At 46.9% G+C, this 26,424-nt stretch overlaps 1 protein-coding gene across 1 annotated transcript in view; it reads right to left on the reverse strand.

Annotated features, from left to right (window-relative positions):
* The window catches only part of LOC142574214 (uncharacterized), a 121,699-nt gene extending 105,138 nt beyond the window's left edge, over positions 1–16,561 (reverse strand). Inside the window, exon 1 of the mRNA XM_075683363.1 lies at positions 16,406–16,561. The gene's annotated coding sequence lies outside the window, so the exon portion shown is untranslated. The remainder of the gene's footprint in view (positions 1–16,405) is intronic.
* Positions 16,562–26,424: the final 9,863 nt, after the last annotated feature.

A 26,424-nucleotide genomic window follows, 5' to 3' on the forward strand; every position in this document is an offset into this window, starting at 1 on the left:
GTCGCAGGGAAGCTGTAAACATTACAGAATTCACGTCTCCTGTCGATACATGTCCGTCTACGGAAGGAGTATGGTTACAGTAAATAGCTGTAACTCTTGCTGTAACTCAAAACAAAATATATGACAAGTAGCCGCTAAGACGACTAATATTTCAACGACTTTCATCTACATTGCGTAATGACGTAGTTCACAGTGAAGTTGTAAATATCGTGGATTTCCCGTCTGCCAAGTGGCGGTGCCTACAAATGTCACTAGTTCATAAAAAATAAGAATAAATGACTCCGGAGTCAAAACGTGTACTCGTTGTCGGTGTAGTTCAACTTATTTTCATTTATTTATTTATAAATACTACAACCCCTGGTCGCGATCTTAGTAGGGTGGGAAATGAGCGATACATGATCTGATAGAATAATATTGGCGGACAAGAGAGAGAGAGAACAGAAAGGAAAAGAAAAATGTAAACAATGCACTCCATGTAGTCACAGATATACACACATATACACAGATATATACCGATATGACACATCCATAAGCACATACCCACTCACGTACATGCGGTATACACGCCCTCGGTTCACAAAAGGAATAAATTTACACAGCAGGTTAGCGAAGGACACTGATAATAATAATAATAATAATAATAATAATAATAATAATAATAATAATAATAATAATAATAATAATAATAATAATAATAATAATAATAATAATAACAGTTCTTATATATACATAGATGTGTCGCTTAAGGTAAAGAACACCACAGTTTCGCTGCTCGTCCTTCTTCAGAGAATGAAGGGATGATGTGTTTTTTTTTTTTGCAGATGCCCCTATAGCTAATTTGGCTCATTCAGAAGTGGTATATTTGCTTTCTTGAGCCCGTTGGTATTCCCTTTTCTCTACACACGAGTCGCTTCCCGGTCTGTTTATTCGCTTTTATTTCATGCCACGAATTTGTTTTTACAGTAGGTATACATTGTAATGAAAAATAAAGCCGTCACTTTAACTTCGCTCTCGTCTGAAGCAGGTTTCTGGAGCGAAATATAGTTGCGCGCGCACTCTTTCGATGCGGTGCGAGCAGAGCTGTGATTTTGAAGCATTCTTATGCCTATTGTATTGTGTTTTGTGTTTCGTGCGTGGTCAGAGCGGCGCTTTGGTCGCGTTATCAAGGAGGTTTTATTAACAACAAGATCAGTCGGCCTTGAGAGACAGATAACAAGAGTAACGAAGAAACCCGAGGAAAGAATAGCTGCGAAGTCGCGAAACGTGCTGCTGGTTCTCCTTCCGTACCAGCATCAAGGTGATGCGCCACCACTTATATGGCTTGCGACAGGCAAATTAGTTGTTGGCGGTCAGCTTATTTGTGGGCACTGCTTTATGATGCGGATGGGAGCGCGGTCATGTGGTATTTTTCATTGGGTTAAAAAAATTAAATTATGAGATTCTACGTGCCAAAACCCCGACCTAATTATGAAGCACGCCATGTAGGTGACGCCGGAAATGTGCACCACTAGGGGTTCTTTAACGTGCATCCCAATAAAGAAAGGCGTCAGGCAGGGAGATACGATATCTCCAATGCTTTTCACAGCGTGTTTACAGGAGGTATTTAGAGACCTGGATTGGGAAGAATTAGGGATAAAAGTTAATGGAGAATACCTTAGTAACTTGCGATTCGCTGATGATATTGCCTTGCTTAGTAACTCAGGGGACCAATTGCAATGCATGCTCACTGACCTGGAGAGGCAAAGCAGAAGAGTGGGTCTAAAAATTAATCTGCAGAAAACTAAAGTAATGCTTAACAGACTCGGCAGAGAACAGCAATTTACAATATGCAGCGAGGCACTGGAAGTCGTAAGGGAATACATCTACTTAGGGCAGGTAGTGACGGCGGATCCGGATCATGAGACGGAAATAATCAGAAGAATAAGAATGGGTTGGGGTGCGTTTGGCAGGCATTCCCAAATCATGAACAGCAGGTTGCCATTATCCCTCGATAGAAAAGTATATAATACCTGTGTCTTACCAGTACTCACCTACGGGGCAGAAACCTGGAGGCTTACGAAAAGGGTTCTACTCAAATTGAGGACGACACAACGAGCTATGGAAAGAAGAATGATAGGTATAACGTTAAGGGATAAGAAAAGAGCAGATTGGGTGAGGGAACAAACGCGAGTTAATGACATCTTAGTTGAAATCAAGAAAAAGAAATGGGCATGGGCAGGACATGTATTGAGGAGGGAAGATAACCGATGGTCATTAAGGGTTACGGACTGGATCCCAAGGGAAGGGAAGCGCAGCAGGGGGCGGCAGAAAGTCAGGTGGGTTGACGAGATTAATAAGTTTGCAGGGATGGCATGGCCACAATTAGTACATGACCGGGGTTGTTGGAGAAGCATGGGAGAGGCCTTTGCCCTGCAGTGGGTGCAACCAGGCTGATGATGATGATGATGAACGTGCACCTTACACCGGTGTTTCTCGCCCCCATCAAAATGCTGCCGCTGTCTCTGGGATTCAATCCCGTTTGTTCGTGCTTAGCAGTCCAACACCATTGCCACTAAGCAACCACGGCGGGTTTTAAGTTGGGTTTCTTTACGAGTCGGATATCATTGTACGCAATTAGAACGTCGCCAAAAACACCGCAGTTAAATTTCATTTGACGTTGCCTACAAATGCGTCATTGACACTTTTATAGTTACCACAGCTCCTTTCATCCACCTTCTGAAGCTCACCCAAAGGTTGCCACGCTGGTGCACCGCAACACTGCTGCCGTGCTTCACAAGCTGGACGTTTCAGACAGTGCCCATCTCTTCCTCGAAATCCTTCCTCGCTATCGCAATGAGGCAAGCCTCTTCGTTCTCAATGTGTAAACCCTCCCAAAGCCCCTTCAGCCCCTCTCCTCCTCGTCCTCCGTAAAGCGCTCTCCTGCGCTGGCCGCAATGCCAAGGTTATCATAGGCAGCTTCAATGCCCCCTATACCAGCTGGGCTGCTCCCAAAACACCTGCAAGCCACTCACTGTGGACTTTCATCGACATCGAGTGCACTGTAGCCCTTAATAATTTCGATCGCCCTAGCAGGATCCGATCCAGTGCCCAACGAGACACCACTCCGGACCTCACACTCACCATAAATGTGACTGGCCTGACCTGGACTAATACAGGGGTCTCCTTTGGTAGCCATCAGGACGTCCTCTGCCCTACTCTACCACTCGTCTCCCTTACTCGCACCTCTACTCGTCTGACCCAGATAGCCGACTTGGATCGCTTCCGCTCCAGTCGTCCCTATAATTTCTCTTCTGCTCCTATCACCGATCTCGTTGCATGGCTTCAGATCATTTTCGCGGACGTCCGCGCTGCCACATCAACGCTACCTGCAGCAGCACACTCCACTAGGACAGACAGCCGTCTGCTGCACCTTTGGAAGGCCGATCAAGTGGTCCACCATCGGTGGCAGGCTCAGAAACACAATCGCCGCCTCCTGCTTCGTTTGGCTCGGCTCGCGTTGGACATGAAGGAGCACTGCTTTTCTCTTCGATAGCAGTGGGCCCAGACCTGCGACCGCATGGCCGGAAAACTGGGCCTTCGCGACAAGTTGTCGCTTCTCAAGGTGCTACTATACCCAAAACAAACCAAATCTGCCCAGCGCAGATATCTTCCGTCTCAATTAGAAAACACCGCATAAATACATTCACTACATCTGAATGAATGAATTCGTTCAAATGCACTGCACTGCAAACTCCGGAGTTGAGTGACAAACATAACACAAATGCCTCGCATTCTAGCAGGGTAACACCAAGAAAAACAAAAGTGGAGTGGACACTTGGTCCGTTTCACTACTAAAACCCATCATGCCTACTTATCTATAGTGATTTCATGGCGGTTTTCTGGGGCCGCAGCCTCTGTATGAACCGCCCTACTTCTCTTCCTGCCTCCTGTTGCTCCCTAACCCCGTCCTTACTTCTCCCAGATATCTGTCTGGGAGAGGTTCATGTGGTGCTATTCACGCTCTGCAACACCTGGGTAGCTGGGCAGACCGCATCACCAACAAGGCACTGCACAACCAAGATAATCCTTCGCTCGGAACCCTTACTGACCTTCTCAATAAACATTGGCAGGCTGCCAATCTTCTCCTCTCCTGAACCCATTCACGTGTCCCTTTGTCCCTCACCTCCTGTCTAGGAAAGCTGTTCGAACACGCCATCCTCGTGGCTTATCTGGACCTTCATGACTTGTATCCGGTCTCCATGCTATGCTTTCGCTCCCAGTTGTCCTCCCAAGATGTCATGCTCTAGCTTTCCGAGGATCTGCTACACCCATCCCATCACGAACGCACTCGAGCTATCCTGGCGCTGGACCTTACGACCATTCGACAACATACACCATACCGCCATTCTGGACACTCTTTGCTCCCTCCATGTCAGACGCCTTGTCCAAGTTTATGTCACCACTTTCGCCGCCCAACGCACGGTTGAAATTTCAAATGGCCTACTTTCTTCTCCTTCCTTCTTCCTTTGCAACAAAGCTACGCCCCAAGGTTCTGCCTTGTCCTCTCTACATTTCTACATCACCCTCTCCCCGTTGGCACGTGATCTACCCACTATTTCAGCTCTGTCTCATGCTTTGAGCACCGATGACGTCCTCATCTATGTGACCACCCGTAATCTTGGCTCCTAATCCAGTGCTTGCAGCTCTCGTGTCAACCCCATAGCTCACCCGCCGCCTCCTATTCGCGCAATGACCAGTGGCCCTTTGGTCGTCCCAGATGGGATCAACGCAGATTACCCTCTGTTGAACTCGACTTTGGTGTCACGGTGCTTCATTGCGCACACAGTCATCACTTCCTTCCTCTTTGCTTCCTTCTATTCTCCCTTTTTCTCACTCCATTATAGGGTAGCCAACCGGATGCTCATGGGTTGACCTCCGTGCCTTTCCTCTCTTTGCTATCTGTCTCTGTTGGCGACATGAATACAACTGTCCAAGCGGATGCGGATGCGGTGTTGACTCACGCCTGGGCTATCGGGCTGAGCTTCTTCCTGATCAAATTGTAGTTCCTGCTCCTTGCTCCCAGGGAGATCACCCCCCTGCCGCCTTGCCTCACTCAACGTCTTCCATGATGGCACACGCCTTCATGTCGTCTGTACCCTCTGCATCCTCGGACTCTTCAGTCCAATGGAAAGCACACCACCCCCATCACTCAGCTCACAAACACTGCACCCCAGACCATTCGCCTCACACACCGCAATTCCAACCGTCACCGCGGCAAGCGCGAAAATGACCTTCGACGCCTGGTCCAGGCCTTTGTTCGCAGCCGCTTCATCTATTCTCCACCGTGTCTGTTCGTTTTCATTACTGAGTAAGACAAAGTGAGCAGCCTCATTGGCCAGGCTTATAAGTTGACCCTGTCCCTTCCCAAATCTTTCTCAACGGCTCAGCTACTGTCCATGGACGTCCAAAACTAAATTACTAAACTGACAGAGGCGCATTGCATGGCCAAGCTCTTCCTCCTCTCGCGCACCCTCCCGGGTCAGGCACTTTTCTCCACCCTGAAACCCTCCTCTATTATCTCTCTTGCCACATCCCTGCACATTCCTTCCCGCGTGTCCTTCATCCTAACCGTTAGTCATCTGCCTAAGAACAAGCATTCAACACTACCGCTCCCGCAGAGCAACAGGAACCTCCGCGCTCTGGCATCAGTACGAACGGCAATCCGCCGCGGCCTGTGTGGATTTCGCCCGGTACTACCGGTGCCCAGCCCATGCCCTTGCAATCACTCAGAACTCTCTCCGACCCACTCTTGCGGCTTCAGTATACACAGTTGAAGAATTGTGCGCTACGAAGACGCGGACAAAAGGAGGAACATGTAGGACAGACAAGGCGCTACTTCCAACTAAATGTTTCATTGAAGAAGAAGGATTTTGTATAGATACAACCTAGAATAGCACCGCCGTGACATCACAACCTCCCTATCTCATTAGAAAAGCTATCTCTTTTTCGGCAAGCGTCACTGACGGGCAGCTAATGCACGTGGCCCTCGGCCTTTGCAATGTAGAAATCTTCTAATATCTCCCGTTCTAGTCTATCTCTAGAACATGTCAGAAACCTGGTGTCACGAAGATACGGACGGTAAATGTGTCGTTTACAGTTTTCAATCAGATCGCCCCACACATTGTTATTTACGGTCTATTTCTGCTTACGCGCCCTTTCATTGAGACACCGTCCGGTTTGACCAATATAAGCCTGTTGGCAAGGTAGGGGTATCTCATATACGACATTACTTTTGCAAGCCGTGTACAGCGATGCATGTTTCTTAGAGCATGGTTCTGGTTCTGCCTTTGCCAGCATAAGGCATATCTTCACGAACTTACGTGGTGCATTGAAGAGAAGATTAACACTGTGCTTTGTGCAACTTTCTTGGGGTTGAGGGACACCCTGTGCCAACAAGGAATCACATGTAATCTCTTCTTATCAACTGGCTTTTCTAGGTTAATGCCCTATCTTGCCTGTTGGATCTTTTGAAAAAGCTTATCGCAGGTGCTTATCGCAGACAAAGGGTCAAACAGGCAAGAGAGGGCATTAACACAGAAAAGCCAGAGGATAGGAAGAGATTACACGTGATTCCTTATTGGCACACGGTGCCCCACAACCTCACGAAGGTTGCGCAAAAGCACAGTATTAATCTTCAGTGCACCGTGTAAGTTGGCCAAGACATGCCCTATGCTGACAAAGGCAAAACCCGAACCATGCTCTAAGAAACATGCAGCGCAGTATACGGCTTGAACTTGAACTTTGAACTTTATTTTCGTATCTATACAACGTAGAGATGACATGGGCAAAGACAAAAAGCCACAATATCGGTTTGACTATGTCTGTGTCCCTTGTTGGTTTCTTTGGCAACACGCAGGAATGCGTGCATGAATACAAGATGAACAGATGTATTGGGAAAACAATATAAATATATACAATGTGTGGATAAATGGGGCTATTTATCCAAAGTTACTTTCGCTCAGCGGCAAAGAATTGACATGGATGCAGAAATTGTAATTGTCATACAAGTTACCCAAAATAGGAACAGGAAAACAACAAAAATTGCAGACAACCTAAATCACTTTTTATTTACGACTAACATTCACAGAAATACAAGACTAAATAGGTAACTGCGCAATTACAGCTTAGAATGCGTGTTCATCAGAACAAAACACAAAGAAAAACACTAAGCATACACGTGACAGACTGTATGAGTGGCAAGTTTGGGCAGCTAATTGAAATGATAATATATATACCTATTAATGAAGAGAGTTAAGTAGAGATGACAGTGCATGGCGCAGCATTTGATTCCCGTAGTTCTTGGGTGCGGAATATGCGAAGTTTCTGAGTGAGGTGTACTGAAGCTGCTTGTATTTGATGTCAGCCTTGAGAAGTGCGCGAGAAAATTAGTGATACCTTTTCTATCTGTTAAAAAGCGTTTTAGCGAAAATTGCATTGTGGACCGATTTTATCAGCGCTATATCTAATTGACAAGAAAGAGGATGAGTATGCACATCGAATGAAGAGTTTGAAATTGCACGGGTGGCTTTCTTTTGTAATAAATATAGAATGTTGATGTTATTGCTATTCGTGTTGCCCCATAAGAGATGACAATAGTTAACATGAGATAAAGAAAGGGAATTATAAAATAGGAGCTTCACTCTTAATGGTAAAAGGAAGCATAATCGTATTAGTATTCCAAGTCCAAGAAGTTGTGCAAGTTTTCTAGCAATAATGGTAACATGGCCATTCTGCAGCATATTATCTTGGAATATGATACCTAAGCTTCAAACCGATGGTACTATATCTATGAAAGTAGTACCTATTCTTAGGTTACCGTCAATGCTATGCTTTTTGTTCTTTGGCTGAAAAAGCACTCCGTTCGTTTTTTTAGCATCAGTAGTTCATGAGTTGAATTAACCCCACTTGTTTATTTGGGCTAGTGTATCTGTAGCAGCACATAGCAATTATTTCACGTCAATTTGTCAGTAAACTAGTGTTGTCGGCACAGATAACAAATTGTGCGGCCGTATTGCTATAAGTTATGTCATTGCAGGTTAAACAATAGTGCTCCTAGTATGCTTCCTTGAGGAACTCCAGCGAATATAGGCAGATTTTTTGAAGCGTTGTTACCTACGACAACGGTCTAATACCGGTGCCGCAAATAACTTCTATCGAAGTGCAGGTATGTTCCCCTAAAGCCGTAAATATCAAGTTTTGTCTGTAGAGCATTGTGATTAATGGTGTCAAAAGCCTTCTAAAAATAAATAAAGACGTCAAGAGTAACTAAATTGTCCTCAAAACCTCACAAAATTATCTCTTTTTGGCATCAGTAAAGCTATTTCTGCTGAACGACCTTTTCTAAACTCATACTGGTAATCTGTAATTACACTGTGCCTTTGACAAAAAGTGGTTACTCTTGTATTAATCAATTTCTCGAGACAATTAGAAAAAAATAGGCTGGATCAATAATGGCCTATAATTTGAGAGCTCGTTTCTGACGCCAGATTTGAAAAGTGCTGTTACCTTCGCTATTTGCATGCACCGAGGAAATATACCATTCGCCAACGAAGTGTTGTACACGTGCTCTAAGACAGGACCGATTATGTCTAGAACATTCTTAGCTGGGCGAATCTGCAAATCAGCCAAATCGCAACTTTTGCTGTTTCGAAGGCTCAGAAACGTGCTGTAGATTTCATGAGTATTAGTGGGGCTTAGGAATGCACTTTCGAAAAATTTTGGTTTTACGTATTCTGTGCATCGAGGTTCGTAGGAACTATTCACCAGTGATACAAATTATTGTTAAAAGCGTCAGCCAATGCCGTGCCTGATGTCGGCTTATTATTTATTTCCTACTTTGCTGCATTCTTTGGCAGATTGTTTACACGAAGTAAACCGTTTAGTTTTTTCCAGGTCATATCGGTTCGCATTATGGTTTCTTCATTAAATAATTTCTCGAAATATTGCGCTTTTGCTATCCTTTCATTACCATTAACTTCATTCCGGAATTTTTTAAACATGCGAAATCTGTTGCGTCAGTTGTGCCTAGGAATTGCTAGAATAGAGCATCATTTTGTTTGATCAACTTGGACTTACTCTCGCAAATCCAATTTTAAATGTCCTTGCTTTCTTGTTTTTTTTTTGCGTTTAAATGACATTCTATAAGCGTTCTGAAAAAAGGATAAAAACAACTCGTACGCTTTATCACAGTCTTTTTCGTTATACACGTCTTGCCGGTTTATGCGCAATATTTCTTTGCGAAATTTCTCAAGTGTAAATGGGTTAATACTCTGAAAGGTGAAGTGTTGATCTTTAGAAATACGCGAAGGCAACGCAGTTGAATTAACGAGTAGAAAGAGAGGCAAGTGGCCACTGACGTGAGCAGTGATGACGCCTGATTCAATCTTTTGTGTGTCAAAAGTCGTAATGAAAACATCGAGTAACCTTTCGCAGCTACCTTGAATAGGAGTAGGAGCAGTTATTGTATTAATGCAAGCCCTTGATTCAAGTACCCGAAATGTGTCTTTGCGAAGTGGGCTATCGTGCAACATGTTAATATTAACATCGCCACCCAAAATAAACTGTGTCGTTATCATTAAACAAGGATAGCGGATTGTCGATGTACTTAGGAAAATTAACCACATTCGCTCCCGGTGGGTGATATGCCACAGAAATAATGCTGCGACCATGAAGAACAGTCCAATTTTCAAAGTCAGCACTAATTTGAGTAAAGTCTTTGATTGGATCGGATTGGAGACAACTTTATTTATGCCTGCAGTTGGGCACTCGCGCGCCCCGACGAGGGCCCACGTAATCCTAGAAGTTGCCGTTACACGGTGCGGGTCTCCGCTCGCGCTTGCCGGGTCGCTGGGTCCGTGCCTTTCGAGCGCCTCGAGGACCTGCTGGTCGGCCCAGATCTGATCGTCTCGGTCGTAGCTCTTCGCGGCTGCCTCGAGCCGCGGTGGGGGTGATCTGGATATTTATTTCAGTCCCACAAGATGTGCGTGTATTCTGCGGTCTCCCTCCGGCAGACTCTGCACATATCTGTCGGATATGTCTTGGGGTACATGCGATTCATCAGTCTCGGGCTCGGTAACGATCCGGTCTGGAGCTGTCTCAGTACTACCGCCTCCGCTCGACTCAGACTCGGTTGCGGGGGTGGGAGAGTCCTGCGAGCCAGGCGGTAGGCCTTCGTGATTTCATTGTAATCCGTCATGCGGTCCTTGGTGCCGAACCACGTCGGACGGTCTGTCACCGGGGCGCGGTTGGTTAGCGCTCGCGCCGCTGCGTGTGCCGTCTCATTATGGTTCTCATTGCGTTCCGACGCGTCGCCCGTGTGCGCCGGGAACCACTTGAGTCGTACTTTTCGTTCTTCTATTTAGACCGCCCGCAGTACGCGCTCAGCCTCCCTGCAGATTTGGCCTTTGGCGAAGTTTCGCACCGCCTCTCCTGAGTCACTCAGCACCGTGTGGCAGTCTGCGTCGGCGATGGCCAGGGCGATGGCTACCTCCTCCGCTTGTTCCGCTCCGGCGCTTCTCACGCTCGCTGCCGTTCTCGTGGCGCCGGGTGACGCCTCTATGACGACCGCTGCGATGGCGTTCCGTCGGTATTCTGTCGCGTCCATGTACCGCGCGTGTTCGTTGTTGGCATGCAGGTCGATGAGAGCCTTGGCCCTCGCCGCTCTTCTTTCCTTGTTGAACTCGGGATTCGTGTTCTTCGGTATGGGGTCGATTCTGGTCTGGCGGCGGACCTCTTCGGGGACGGGGAGCTTCATCTCCACCTCGTTCGAGCGTCTAATTCCCAGATCTTCCAGTATCTTCCCCCGGCTTTGGTCATGGACAGCCGCTCCAGTTGAGAGGTCCGTTGCGCTTCAGCTATTTCTTCGAGCGTATTGTGTATCCTGAGTTGTAACAGGCGGGTCGTGCTCGTGGACTCGAACAGGCCCAGCGCCGTCTTGTACACTCTTCTGATGAGCACGTTGATTTTGTTTCGTTTGTGTTGCAGCCATCTGTGGTAGGCTGCCACGTACGCGACGTGGATGATGACGAAGGATTGGACGAGCCTAATTAGGCTTTCCTCTCTCATGCCAGCCTTTCGGGAAGTGACTCGTTTGAGGAGTCGAATCGCGTTGGCTGGTTTTGCCTTGAGGCGGGTGATGGTTTCACCGTTTCTTCCGTGCTTTTCGATGACCATGCCTAGGATCATCATTTTGCCGACCTCGGGGATCACGTTGCCGGATTTGGTGACGATTCTGATTTTTTTCGTTTTCGCGTTGTCTGATCTTGCCTCTGCTGTTTTTGGTAGGTGGGAGTATGAGAAGCTCCGATTTGCTCGGCGAACATCTCAGTCCGGTGCCTTCCAGCTGGTCTTCTATTGCGTCGATGGCGGCTTGCAGCGCGCCCTCGATGTGGGCGTCGCTGCCACCGGTAACCCATATCGTGATATCGTCAGCGTAAGATGGTGTGCCTGACGTCTTCGACGCGCCCGAGCTTTTCGGCCACTCCGATCATTACCAGGTTGAACAGATCGGCGAAATGACCGATCCCTGCCGTGTGCCGGTGCTCCCGAGCTTCTTCACTTTCGTCTGTAGGTCGCCTGTTCTTAGCTCGACGGTCTTGTCCGTGAGGAAGTCCTTGATGTAGTTGTAGGATCTTTCGCCCATGTTGAGCTTAGAGACTTGGGACAGAATCGCCGAGTGTTTCACCTTATCGAAGGCACTCTGCATGTCGAGCCCTAGAATTGCCTTGTTGTCGCGGGCGCTGCCGCCATCATTGATGATTTGGTAATTGAGCTGCAGCATCGCGTCCGGCGTGCTGAGGTGCTGTCTGAAGCCGATCAAAGTGGCCGGGTGCAGCCCTTCTCGTTTCAGGTATTCTTGCCACCTGTTCAGCAGGACGTCCTCCAGCACCTTGCCCACGCAGGACGTGAGCGAGATGGGCCGGAGGTTATCCGTGTACGGCGGCTTCCCCGGCTTGGGGATTAGGATGGTCTTGGCTGTCTTCCACAGCTTTGGCAGCGCGCCCGATCTCCAGCACTTGTAGTATTTTGCGAGCTTTTTAATCGAGCCATCATCGAGGTTCTTCAGCGCCTTGTTCGTCACGAGGTCCGGACCGGCTGCTGACCGGCTGTTGAGGTCGTGCAGGGCCACGCGTACCTCCTCGACGTCGATGTCCCGATCGAGCTTCGCATTAGGCAGGCCGCTGTACGGCGCGTGTTGTTCGGTAGGTGTAGTCGGCAGGTATTTGTCGTTAATGCACCTGGTGACTTCATCGACGCCGTGTGCTGAGACCGCCCGATGTATGAGCCTGGCGAGTCTGTCCCTTTGGTGCGATTTGGTCTTGGTTTCGTCGAGCAGGTGCCGCAGCAGGTTCCACGTCTTCCCGCTGTGCATCTGCCAGTCTGCCGCGTTGCAGATCTCGTTCCACAGTTGCGTGCAGAGAGCGCGGCAGTGATCCTCGATAGCTCGGTTCAGCTCCGCCACCTTCTCTCTCAGTCTGCGGTTAAGCCGTTGTTTCTTCCAGCGATTGAGCATCGACTGTTTGGCTTCGATGAGATGCGCAAGCCGGCTGTCTACTTTGTCTATCTCCGCGCCCGTTTCAATCTCTTTGGTCGCGTCGCGTACGCTCTTGGTGATTTCGGCCGTCCACGGGTCGATGTCTTCGATCTCGTCGTCACCGTCACTCTTCTGGCTTCTGGCGTCTCGAAAGGCATCCCAGTCTATCTGTGTTCCGGTATGCCGATTTCCACGATGATGTGGTGACTGCCTAGGTCGGTCCCCGTGTTTCTCCAGGTAATCGCACCCCGGATGTCGTTCTTGACGAACGTGAGGTCCGGATTGGTGTCCCGGGACACGGAGTTACCAATTATCGTCGGATGTGTCGGGTCCGTGATGAGGGTGAAGTCGATTTCCTTGGCGTCTTCGTACAGGTCGTGGCCCTTTGCTGTGTACTTGTTGTAGCCCCAGGCAGGGTTCATCGCGTTGAAGTCTCCGCACGTGATCAGCGTGTTGCGGCCCGCTGCGGTGCTGGCTCTGTGCAGTAATGTCTTTAATCTCTGTTTTCTCTGAGATGGGTTGCTATAGACGTTGAGCAGAGATATGCTTCCTTTTCCCTTCTTGCCCGGGCTGATTTCGGTGAGTGTGTGCTCGATCTTGATATTGCTTTGCAGCTCATGTTCGACGAACGTGAGTTCTTTTGAAGAATTCGCAATGCAAGTTAGTCCTAGTAAGCAACAGAACACCGCCGCCTTTCTTATTGCACCGATTAAAATAACGAGAGACATTGTCTGATAATTGCAGTACTGCTTCGTTGCGAGACCCTGTTTCGCACAGCATGACAATGTCAAATAAAAAAACCAAAAGAATACAGCAATGTGTTGAGATCATCGTTCTTATTGCGTGCAGACTGGCTGTTTAAATGCAAGAAGGACGTGCGCTTCTTTCTCTTTGAAAATATTTTACCAACGTCGGTTGATGTGAACAGTCTTTCAGCCATGCTTAAGTGCTGCAGTAAGGACGATGTCCGATGCACACTTGCAAGTGCTCACTCCATTTTATCAAGCTCTTGAACTGCAGATATCCGTAGTTTCCATGACGTGTCAGTTTTCCAAGCGAAAATTTTACCATCCCGAGTCCACGCATACTTCCACTGTTTATCTTTCTTTCGCGCAACACCTTGCCCAAGAAGCTTCTTTGGTGTTGGGTACAGGTGCTCATTTACGAAAATAGAAACATGTCTAGATTGACCCAAATCAGTGGCGGATATACGCTTTTTCGCGCCTTTTCAATGAGCCCATCACGCTTCGAACGCGAACAAAACTGAACAAAATATTCGAACAGCCACGGTCTTTCCGCGGCACACGGTGACAATCATCGACGACTGCGTCACAGATAGGCTCATTGACCAGGCTTCCGAGCTTCGCTACAACTGCAAAAAGATTTTAAATTTCAGTGAATGGCACACCTTTAATTTCAACGATTCAGTTTCTTGAGGGCTGTTCTTGGGTTGTCACTCTCTCCTCAAGGCCAGACAATTGCTCTCCAAGTTCCTGATACTTGGCTGTCAAAGCAGTGTTTTCCGTTTTTAAAGAAGTGTGTTCTTTTTCAATCGCAGCACACCCTGTCGTCATTGCATCAAACTAGGTGCTGAAGAAATCAGTAGAATGTTGCATATCTTTGAATTCCATTCGGAGTTCTTTTTCAACGGCGCTTCGCATGTCACGCCTTTCTTGCCGAATGTTTTTTAGGAACTTACTTTGTTCGGGCATCAGTTTAGTACCGGACATTTACACTTCACTTTTAGCAGGAGCGACGCAGTAAGAAAAGGAAACAAAAGTAATGTCGTATATGAGATACCCCTAAGTTGCGAACAGGATCATATCGGTCAAACCGGACGGTGTTTCAATGAAAGGGCGCGTGAGCACAATTTGGCCTTAAATAACAATGCGGGGGGCGACCTGGCTGAACACTATAAACGACATAATTGCCGTCCGTATCTTCGTGACACCAGGTTTCTGGCACATTCTAGAGATAGGCTAGAACAAGAGATATTAGAAGCTTTCTACATTGCAAAGGTCGAGGGCACGTGCATTAGCTGCTCGTCAATGACACCTACCGAGAAAGAGATAGCTTTTCTAATGGGATAGGGAGGTCGTGATGCCCGGTTGGTGTTATTCTAGGCTGCATATATATAAAATCCAGTGTCTTCACGAAAACATTTAGTTGGAAGTAGCTCCTTGTCCGCCATACAAGTTCCTCCTTTAGTCCTCGTCTTCGTTATCGTTCGTTCTTTAGTCCTCGTTCTTTAGTCCTCGTCTTTAGTCCTCGCGCTCATTTCTTCAAGTATGCAAAATAAACTCGCCCATATCAAGCTTCTGCTGCTTCAGTATACAATTCCACCTCTGCTGAGGCCAATGTCGACAAACCTCCGTGCGAAATGTATTTTCAGTGACTCTAAACCTGCTGCCTACTACTACGCGGTTGGACAGGCGACACCCTCGGCCGTCGATATCTTTCGTTGCGACACCGCCCCTCTCGCCCCATCCAAATCATCTGGGTTCCCGCTGGCGAGGTCCACCCTGGCAAAGAGGCGACCAGTTCGATCGCTCGCGATTCGACTGACCGAGCAAGCCCGCCGCCGCCGGGAAGGGATTCGCGCGACGTGCTTGCTCCTCAGGTACCACGATATAACCTTGCAATACCGCCTCTCTTGTTTCACCTCACCCTTCCGCACAAATCCCTTTCCCAGTACCGCCAGAACATGTGGCGCCACCTTCAGCTTGAAAACATTATTTTGCACGTCTTGCCATCCTCCACCCGAGGACGCACTCGCCCGCCTGCTGCTTATGTGACAGATCCCACATCGATTGTGCTCACGTCTTATGCTCCTGCCCGGCAGAATTGCCCACTGCCTCTTAACACCGAATCAGACTGCGGCAGTGGGAAGCTCCTTTGTCCAGCACGGAGCCGGATCTGCAACTTCGTCTTGTGAGCTGGGCAGAGGACGTCGCCTCTAGGCACGGCCTGGACCCCACAACCGGCAGTCTGAAGGCCGCTCACGACGTTGATTTTTAATTTTCTTTACTTTTGGCCTTCTCATCAATAAAAGTTTTTCAATATAGTTCTTGCTCTTGTACCACGCACCACTGCTCGTGCACTCGTCGTCGTCATCTACTACATTTGGCTCGTCGGGGTACTTTGGCGTAACCACGCGAACGCGCTCGCGCCACTGCTCTACCTTTCGTCGTCGTTTCTAACACATCTGGCTTGTTGGCGTCGCTTGGCGTAACAGCGCCAACGCGCGCTCGCCAGTTCTCGCGTCTTCTTCGTTGCCTTCTTGTACAACTGGTTCCGATACCGCTTATCGCGCTAACGTTCTGATACTGCCCCTCTCTCTGCGAAGGCGCTGATGACACTGTCCCACTGCCAGTCGGTGCATTGATTTCAGTCTCAAATTGTTGGACTCAACATATCGTGAAACGAAAGCACCTATCGAGCTGTGTTCAAATTTCGCATTTGGGGGTATCGTAATCGTCGGACACTCCTTTATCTATGAAAGCCAGGCTCTAACCTTCGGGAAAAGGCTGGGTTCCTGCAACTAAGGACGGTGCTGTCTCCATAGTCATTCGCACGCCAAGAGAACGCACTGGAGTGTAGTTTCACATGCACTTTGTTAATACTTCACCGATATGGTAAATATTTCGTTGCTTGCCTGCGTGGCGTTCTAACTGGACACTAATTCTCGCATGAATAGCTCAAGCGGCTGTGTTCTGCTGACAGCGAAAAGGAAAGAGGCGGTTTTTAGGCAAGACATGCAGAATTATTGGTCGAATGCAAAGAAAGGTACTCCTTACTGCAGGCTACGTTGTTTTTGCAACAGAAGGTACTTACCGGACGTGGGAGGCAAGATGAACTAAGTAGCAAAGCAAATAATGCTTCACTTGCAAATAATGGCTCATTGATGACTGAAATATATAATGGGAAGGTCGAAGAATTTGCTTCGACAAATGCAAGCACTGTCGTGGAAGCCAGTACACGTCACGAGCATACATCATCGTCTAGATTATTCTTTATGACATTTCAAGAGCTTTAGAAATAGGTATACCATGTGTTCAGCTCTTCTGCATAACTGTTTAATTATGGTCCGCCACATTTGCATTTGCTATGAGCCAAGCTATCCTGGCCGCCACCTATTAACATTTGGAGAATGTCACTGTTCTACACATTTCGGCGACCGTTTCCAAGAGGAAGCACCAATTAGAAGGACATTCTGTATGATCCATTGTTAAATAAATTATATAGCGCTCGTGTATAGATTTTAGAGCCCCCGGAAAGGACAAATAAAGAAATCTTTGGCTTTAATGCAGTCGGGTGTCTTCACGGGTCAGCTCACGGTTGCATGAATTTAAGAATCATAACAGGTCCCTAACCTATACGCAAGCCATTTTCACGCAATGTCAGTTATCCAGCGTCACTCAAGTTTTTTACAGGCAACATTTTGCGTACAGTTTAACTATATATGTACATGCGTATCTTCAGTCGGAAGGTAGAAGCGATATTCATTTTATATTGCTGCAGCACACCCAAATAAAGAGACATTTCTGGTAGCGGCGCCACGCGAATGTGCCGCACTATGTCCAGCGATTCAACACGTCTTCGCTTACATTGTGCTTTCCCGTGCATGCTACTTTCATTCGGTTTGAATAAGTTGAAGCCATAGAAAATGCACAGCTCCTATATTGCCTATCAGCTCACAGGTTTTACAGCGAAGCGGTTAAGGGCTACTTTAGCCTCTATCGTATCCGCGTGTAGAAAAAACTCGAGAAGATAGTGCAATGTCGGGCCGCCACGCGCCGCAGGTGACGCGGGCGTTAAGCACTCCCCATACATGAGCCGATACCGAAGATAGTGAAATGTCGGGCCGACCCATCGCGGAGGAGCAGTTGGCCAATAAAGGGCTCGCATACACAGCTTCGCTGCTCATCCTTCCTCACAGAGTCGAACGGCACTGAGGCTTTTATATAATATTTGCACCTGTCTGGACACTACAGGCTAAAAAGCTATGACCGCACACACATACACACACACACGCATATATATATATATATATATATATATATATATAGCTGGTGTATATATAATGCGTTAAAAGACAAAGCCGGCAATATCATGACTAATTTGGATGAGACAGTTCAAGTGGCAGAGGAGTTCTATAGAGATTTATACAGTACCAGTGACACCCACGACGATACTGGAAGAGTGAATAGTCTAGATGAATTCGAAATTGCACAAGTAACGCCGGAAGAAGTAAAGAAAGCCATGGGAGCTATGCAAAGGGCGAAGGCAGCTGGAGAGGATCAGTTAACAGGAGAGTTGTTGAAGGATAGTGGGCCGATTGTTCTAGAAAAACTGGCCACCCTCTATACTCAATGCCTCATGAGCCCGAGCGTACCGGAATCTTGGAAGAACGCTAACATAAGCCTAATCCATAAGACAGGGGACGTGAAAGACTTGAAAAAGTATGGAGCGATCAGCTTACTGTCCGTTGTTTGCAAAGTGCTTACTAAAGTAATCGCCAATAGAATCAGGAACACCTGAGACTTCAGTCAACGGAAGGACCAGGCAGGATTCCGTAAAGACTACGCAACAATAGACCATATTATCAGTATCAATCAGGTGATAGAGAAATGTGCGGAATATAACCAACCGTTATATATAGCTTTCATTAATTAGGACAAAACGTCTGATTCAGTCGACACCTCAGCAGTCATGGAGGCATTACGGAATCACGGTGTAGACGAGCCGTATGTAAAAATATTGAAAGAAATCTATAGCAGCTCCACAGCCACCGTTGTCCGCCATAAAGAAAGTAACAAAATCCCACTAAAGAAAGGAGTCAAGCCGGGAGATACGATCTCCCCAATGGAATTCACAGCGTGTTTGCAGGAAGTATACAGAGACCTGGATTGGGAAGAATAGGGGATAAGAGTTAATGGAGAATACCTTAGTAACTTGCGATTCGCTGATGATATTGCCTTGCTTAGTAACTCAGGGGACCAATTGCAATGCATGCTCACTGATCTGGATGGGTAAAGCAGAAGGGTGGGACTAAAGATTAATCTACAGAAAAGTAAGCAAATCTTTAACAGTCTCGGTGGAGAAAAGCAGTTTACCATAGATAGCGATGCACTGGAAGTAGTAAGGGGACATATCTACTTAGGGCACGTAGTGACCGCGGATCCGGATCATGAAACTGAAATAATCAGAAGAATAAGAATGGGCTGGTGTGCGTTTGGCAAATATTCTCAAATCATGAGCAGCTGTTTGCCATTATCTCTGAAAAGAAAAGTATACAACAGCTGTGTCTTACCAGTACTCACGTATGGGGCAGAACCGTGGAGGCTTACGAAAAGGGTTCTACTCAAATTGAGGACGACGCAGTGAACTATGGAAAGAAGAATGATGGGTGTAACGCTAAGAGATAAGAAAAGAGCAGATTGGGTGAGGGAACAAATGCGAGGTAATGGCATCTTAGTTGAAATCAAGAAAAAGAAATGGACATGTGCAGGACATGTAATGAGGGGGGAAGATAACCGATGGTCATTAAGGGTTATGGACTGGATTCCAAGAGATACGGAAGCGTAGCAGGGGGCGGCCGAAGGTTAGGTGGGCGGATGAGATTGAGAAGTTTGCAGGGACGACATGGCCACAATTAGTACATGACCGGGGTATTGGAGAAGTATCGGAGAGGCCTTTGTCCTGAAGTAGGCGTAACCAGGCTGATGATGATGATGATGATGATATATAACGGAAGACAGCAGGCCGCTGTCTAAAAGGAGAGGAGGACGCAGAATAAAGGCAGTGTTCGGGCGACCATGTTTGTCTCGGTCAGCAACCTCCTGCTCGCGTCACACAAGTCTACAGGTGAAAGACCTGACAGCCACCTGATCAGCCTCACCTCTTCATGCACGTATTCAACACCACGGCGTGCAGCCGGAAGGCACAGCTCCACCACCGACACCGACCAGCACCATGACCGCATCACCAGAAGCCTTGAGCATACCTAAGTAAAACGGACAAGCGGACGATGGGACCGTGGAAGACTGGGACCGTCGAAGCTCCACGCATCTGCTACATCATGGTCAAAACGGTATATGGTCGCCAATTTCAATGACTATGTCACCGATGAGGCATTTCGGTTCTACCTCAGCACATTTTGAAAACAAGGAATCGTGGGAGAAATTAAAACAAGACATTATCAGTAAATTTCAAGTATACGTTGCAGATCCCTCTATTATCCACCAGCTGGGATCATATAAAATCGGTCGCTGCAGTAATCCACAGTATCCCCGTAGCTATCTTCATCAGAGACCACCAAAGCCACATAATTCTAGAACGTCGATAACTATCTCTCGTAGTGATCCTCCGAAAAAGACGAAACGAAATCACACACCTACTAGTATTTCACGAGGCACAATGAATAAAATAAATCCTCCGTTCTCTGAGTGATATGCAAGTTACTTTACTTCAAGGCCAATCCTTCCATCAGGTTTCACTTCCGTGCAGGAATCACCAATATGTGCGTCTTCATCCCGTTATCGTACTCCTGCCATGGCTAATGAATCGGATGCGTTCATTTCGCCTTGTACGTGCGACCCACCTCCGGGCGTCAAGTCACGCGACTCTTCTATAAAGCTGATTCCGCAGCACGTGCTTCAAAGTATCGTTTCGTTCACAAAGGAAATCTTAACTTCTATAGAGGCAGACGTATCCCTAGAAGCATGTGGTGCAATCACATCCACTGCGGCGTCGTCCATTAATCGACCACATGGAATTTCGGGTTGTATTGGTGCAATCAATAGAATAAGTGAAATTAGGCCATCTGATTTTCCACCGGGACTACACAATCAAACGACCAACTCCGTAAGTTCACTCCGCTAAATAGAGCATTTTGCTCTATCAGTAGCAGATGGACAACTGACACATGGCTTTCTAGCTGCTTCGCATATTACGAGCGCTTTCGCGTACACCAGACACCAACAAAGTGCTGATATTGCAGAGGAATCGAGGGCCCCAGATATCACACATTGCCGACTAACAGAATTGCCCTCTCGGCACGACGGCACATGGATAGCAGCCGTACATGTGACTTCTGTAGAAGCTCCCACTTGGACCTCACCATCAGACAGGCCACAACAGGAAGCGTTGTCTCAGCAACTCCAAGAACCAGTTCGACTAATGCAAGGACGAGTCCGACACAAACGATGGTGACGCCGAAAATGGCGTCAACGAAAGAGAAGATGCAATACAACGGAAGACCTGTGCGCACAAATAAACTGAACCGAAGAAAAACTCAGTAATGATGTCGTTTTTCTACATATGACTGTCGTCAAGAAGTTTTTCAACACCACCAATCGGGACCGTGCCTGACACGACAAATGCGACAATAGCGCAAGCAACGACGAATACGAGAGCTGCAATTTTCTGGTGTACTAATGCAACACTAACGCCGCATCAAAAACTTCGTGCAACGTGCACTCGGTTCAGACAACGCACATATCCATCCACCAGAAGCGAGCCGACTTCATGTCGACGGTAGCTCTCCAGTGACAGCAAACCGCCGAAGTCCACGTATTCTGCATTCCACATGCCCTATCTTAAAGTGCAACCATATTTACATCTCCTGCAAGACACTTCAATCTTACTCAGTTGTATCAAGAGCTGTACATATACTGCGAGCAGTGTTCACGTGATTCGGTGCACGTAGGTGTCATGAGGAGCCGAAAAGCTAAGCCCGTCCCCCCGAGTTATGCTGGACGTCACCGGACTGCGATAGCTTATTGTGAACTTTAATTAGTATACAGAGGTAAACCGGGACATTCACCAATTGCACCTTTGGATATTTGATTATTTAGTAGTCTTCCATTGCTCCCTCTTGTGTTGCTTGCGGCGCGCGCTCTTTTGGGCGGAGGGGGAATGTGTAGCAGATGGCAGGAAGCCGCTGTCTAACAGCAAAGGAATACGAATAAAGGCAGCGTTCGAACTCCTGCTCGCGTCACACACACACGCACACACACACACACACACACACATATATATATATATATATATATATATATATAATATATATATATATATATATATATATATATATATAAACGAGAAGAAAGGGGGTTAACAGAGGGTCCCAATTTTATTAGTCATATCATAAGAAGCCAACAAACATCGACACCAAGGACAACATAGGGGAAATTACTTGTGCTTAATAAATGAAATAAAGAAACGAAGAATTAATGGAAAATAAAGTGGATGGAAAAACAACTTGCCGCAGGTGGGAACCGAACCCACAACCTTCGCATTTCGCGTGCGATGCTCTACCCATTGAGCTACCGCGGCGCTGTTTTCCCACCCACTTTCTTGGGTATTTATGTGTCCTAGTAGAACCCTGGGAGTGTTAAGCCAGCACCACCACACACAGACCTTGGCGGCGGACGTGGGACGTCCTTTTTGCCGCAGGCGTCACGAGAACGTGATCTTTTTGGGTGAAGGCAACTGGTCAATAAACCCACATATGCTACCTGAAGGCATCAATGTAGCCGGATTCGAGACCCTCGTTATGTAATAAACGAGAAGAAAGGGGGTTAACAGAGGGTCCCGATTTTATTAGTCATATCACAAGTAGCCAACAAACATCGACACCAAGGACAACATAGGGGAAATTACTTGTGCTTAATAAATGAAATAAAGAAACGAAGAATTAATGGAAAATAAAGTGGATGGAAAAACAACTTGCCGCAGGTGGGAACCGAACCCACAACCTTCGCATTTCGCGTGCGGTGCTCTACCAATTGAGCTACCGCGGCGCTGTTTCCCCATCCACTTTCTTGGGCATGTATGCGTACTAGTAAACCCTAGGAGTGCAAGCCAGCGCCACCACTCACAGACCTTGGCGGCGGACGTGGAACGTCCTTGTTGCCGCAGGCGTCACGAGAACGTGTGGGAGTGTTAGCCAGTGCCACCACTCACAGACCTTGGCGCCCGTTTACCATGCACTCGTCCGTTTATTTTTTGCATCAGTCTTTTCCGGAAGATCATACTCATTACTTCATATGTGTATTTTTCCAAAAGTGATTTGGAACACAGTCGGTTTAAAGCAAGGAATTTGTTATTTGTGGCTCACCCGCATCATCACACAAACATCTTATTTGTCGTGGCTATAGCAGTGTTATCTGCATTTATGATCGTTTTGTGAAGGCTGTTTAGCTTAGCGCATATGCATGATACATCACCTTGGGCCAGTTCGCAAGTGCCAGTGTTACTTGACGCGTTGCTTCTCTTCGCTAAAACATTAATGTGGTCGGCGCCTTATTTTGGCCTGTGTGTGTCTTTATCAACTATGCGATCCAGTATTTTTAATGCAAATCCCAATGTAAACAACAAAACGAAAACGTTTAGTATTCAAACACTGCTTCCTATTGTGTGCAACTGATAAAAGCTGCTCAAAAGCGACGATAGTTGCAATAACAGCTATGACCGCAATAGCCTAGCTTGGTTTCTTCGAGTAGGTTGGCCATTTTTTTTTAGTAAAAACGTTGCGTTCTGCGAGGTTATTACTTCAAAATGTACGGCACGCTTAAAAGTTAGTATTTAATTGCGCTGCACTGTACACGACGTTGGTGAATATTTTAACTTCCAAAGCTAAATTAGAATAGTAAGCATTGCTGTCGGAACCGAAACGTCTCTAAAATGTCGGAAGAAAAACGTAGCCGTCTGACCAGTCACTCGGGGCGCTGTCGGCAGTGCAGAAGCTTGGCCGTAGGGTGCTACGGGAATGCCGGTCTTTACCTATGCGTTTCTCTCTGATGTTGGTTACAAGGGTACAAAGGTGTGCTATAGGTGAATTGCATAAGAGACCAGTCTTTGTTTTTTTTTCATTTCTTTCACGTGGACGATGGATTGGGCACTTGCTCTGTAATTGGAATATTTTACATTTTCCGCTTTAAGTGAAAATCGAATAAAGAGGACAGCGGACAAGATCAATACTTGCAAATTCACTACTCCGCATGACCTCATTGAGCTTCTAGGCTTCTTACAAGCAATATTTCCTTGTTTACCTTCGCTCGAAAACGCTACTAAAAGAGACGAGAACCCTGCGTGACATGTATTAGGCACAGTCCAACGCACATGTATTAGGCAATTTTAATTTATTTCGAGTGGCTCAGGTTTTACACGCACATTTGAACCGATACAGGAGCTCGGAACTGAATTTCTTATACCCATTCCTTACACCCGTGACACCATATAATTAAAATCAGACCTAAATTCTACTTCAGAAAGGCTGCGCACGTCTCGAGGCATCCGGAGGGGAAAAGAGCATCCGTAAAACCCCCTACCTTGATGCTTAAGAGTACTGGAACTGAAAGCTGATCGGCTAACATCGACGAGGTAGTTTGTGGATGCTCTATTCACGCAATACTTCACATACCGACGTACGGTGTATCTTGACTATGTTATTCTAACTCCCCCATCGCGCTACGAGAGGCGAGCATTTACAGAGAAGCTGTTTAGCTGTACCTCCCAGTGTGTCTGTTGTCTCCGTAGGCAAACAGTTGCGATGCACACGCCGCGTGCGCCGCGGGGTTCCTTGCAGCACCAATAGATGGTGGTCGCCTCGGCCCATCTGCGGCAGCGGCGGCGCCGGCCATGCTAGGGAAATACAACAAAGGAACCAGACACCTCTCCTTCGCGCATAACATTCGCTGCAAATGTTTCTCGGTTAAGATTACCGTTGAATAAGCTACAGTTGCCAGGAGTCTGCAACAGTAGTATACGAAGCAGGGAGTGACGTAAGTACATTTTTGTATGTGAAAGAAGTACCAGCCTAGCAATTTATTTGTTTTATGACAGTGCTATGGAAAGGCAACGTATACTGAAGACTCCTGAAGCGGAGCGTGCATACGAGGCGGGGCGAAAGTCAGGCTCACAACACTTCTCTTCGCTCTGGTGCACTCTGTTAGTGCACGAAGTAGTGGAGCACGCCAAGTGGCAGGCGGTTCTAATATCTTAGGCTAATAATTAGGCCAAGTCCATGTGAATGTCGCCATGGGAATAAATTCAAGGTGCATAGGAATCGGTAATCCTTCTAGTCGTCGTTTACAGCTTCCCTGTCCAACCACCTTCACAGCATAGATGTGGCATCATTTTTATGAAACCCGTGTCCTTTCTCGCTGTGCCTTACAATTCATTCTGCTCCCTTCCAGTCACCGCCTTGTTTTTCCATATGTAGCACACAATAGTACAGAAACTTGGGTGTGTTGGTGGACGTTCGTGGCTCAAAATCAGGTGCGCTAATAAACGAGGACGAAAAAAGGAGGATCACAACACGGGTACTCTGCTGTAAGCCTGTTTCCTTTGCCGTAGTTTAATTAGGGCGGCTGCTTGTCAACTATGAACCTAAAAGAATAGCGACAACCAACCACCTGATCTTATTTGTCGCGAGAAAGTACGCTGTAGACGTAGTTAATGCGATTTGGGCGCTGCGACTTCGCTTTATGAATTGCTAGAATAAAAATGTTAATTTAGAGATCCGAATAATTTAAAGACAACCTGATGCTTGTACGGCAGCACAGCCTATTGCACGTGCACGTACGCCAGTGTCCACTAGGGCAAAAAGGATCTAGCAATCACGCACGCAAGTATTCGGAAGAGCTTAATTTGCAGTAAATTTAAAAGGAGTAACCTCTACCTGATCTTAGCCTTGAATAAGGGCTTGAGGTTTACAAAGTTCCTTCAACGCTGCTTGGAGGTTGGACAAATACAAAAGCCAAGGTATACTGTGAGAGATCGCAAAACGAAAGCTTTTTGAGCGTGTCCAGAATACGACAGAATCATGCACGTCCTATAATAGAGCACCGTTGCCCTTCGCCGGCCGGGTCAACTCCACAACATCCGAGGCTGAACATGTGCACCACCTTCTCAAGAGCGTTTTATCCATTGTACGTACAATTCACTGATCCTTGATACAATCGTTGATGCATTGCACGTACACGTACAATCACTACTGATTGCAGCGGTTTAGCCTGTCCAGGTGGCCAAATCGAAATGCGCCATGCGTCTCAACACGCTCACTTACTCACGAGAACTCCATAAGGGCCTTTATGGCTCGAATCTGGAGATGTGTTCGTGGCCTGATTATTTCAATACCGGGCTTCTGCACTAGGGGTCTTGTGTTCGAATCCTGCCTTTGCGCAGCGTTGATGATAAGTTTTAACAATTCGTTATACAGTTATTTGCGGAAATTTAAGAGTTCACAAAGTCACGAAATCATTTGAAGCCAGAAGGACGAAGTTTAGGAAAGTTCATGTAATTTCCATACTTCCCATGCTGGCTAAACCGGCCCGAGAGCAGCTGCCGTAGGCACAAGCACTAGAGTTTCCTCTAATAATTGTTGCATGAAACTCAACGGCAGGCACTCCAGCCAGGAATTTGTTCAAACGGTGTAGCGGCAGTGCTCTAAGAAAGCAGTACTTTGTGGCAAAGACAACGATTTATACGTCTGCCGTAGTATCTAGATCAATATTTCATTTATTTATTTGTTAGTAACATGCGATTTAATTGCCTGTTACTAATCTCTACGTTACTAATCTCTCGACTGTAATGAACGCTATTTGAAAAAAATTAACTCGAAGGTATTGCGCACAGGGCTATAATGGAGATTCACATGTTGAGTAGTCCGTGGATACGCAGTAGCCTCCGCTGCATACACCGAGAGTACACTGAAGGTTACCGCTGCTGCCGTCCTGTGTCTTTGTGAGCTGAAAATAGCAATTAGAGTCATATCAGCGTATGGCTCTTACTAAAAAGGTACGATTCACAGATAGCTAAATTATTTTACTTGGCTAAGTTAGGCT

Source organism: Dermacentor variabilis, chromosome 3 (assembly GCF_050947875.1).
Source record: "Dermacentor variabilis isolate Ectoservices chromosome 3, ASM5094787v1, whole genome shotgun sequence".
NCBI lineage: Eukaryota > Metazoa > Arthropoda > Arachnida > Ixodida > Ixodidae > Dermacentor > Dermacentor variabilis.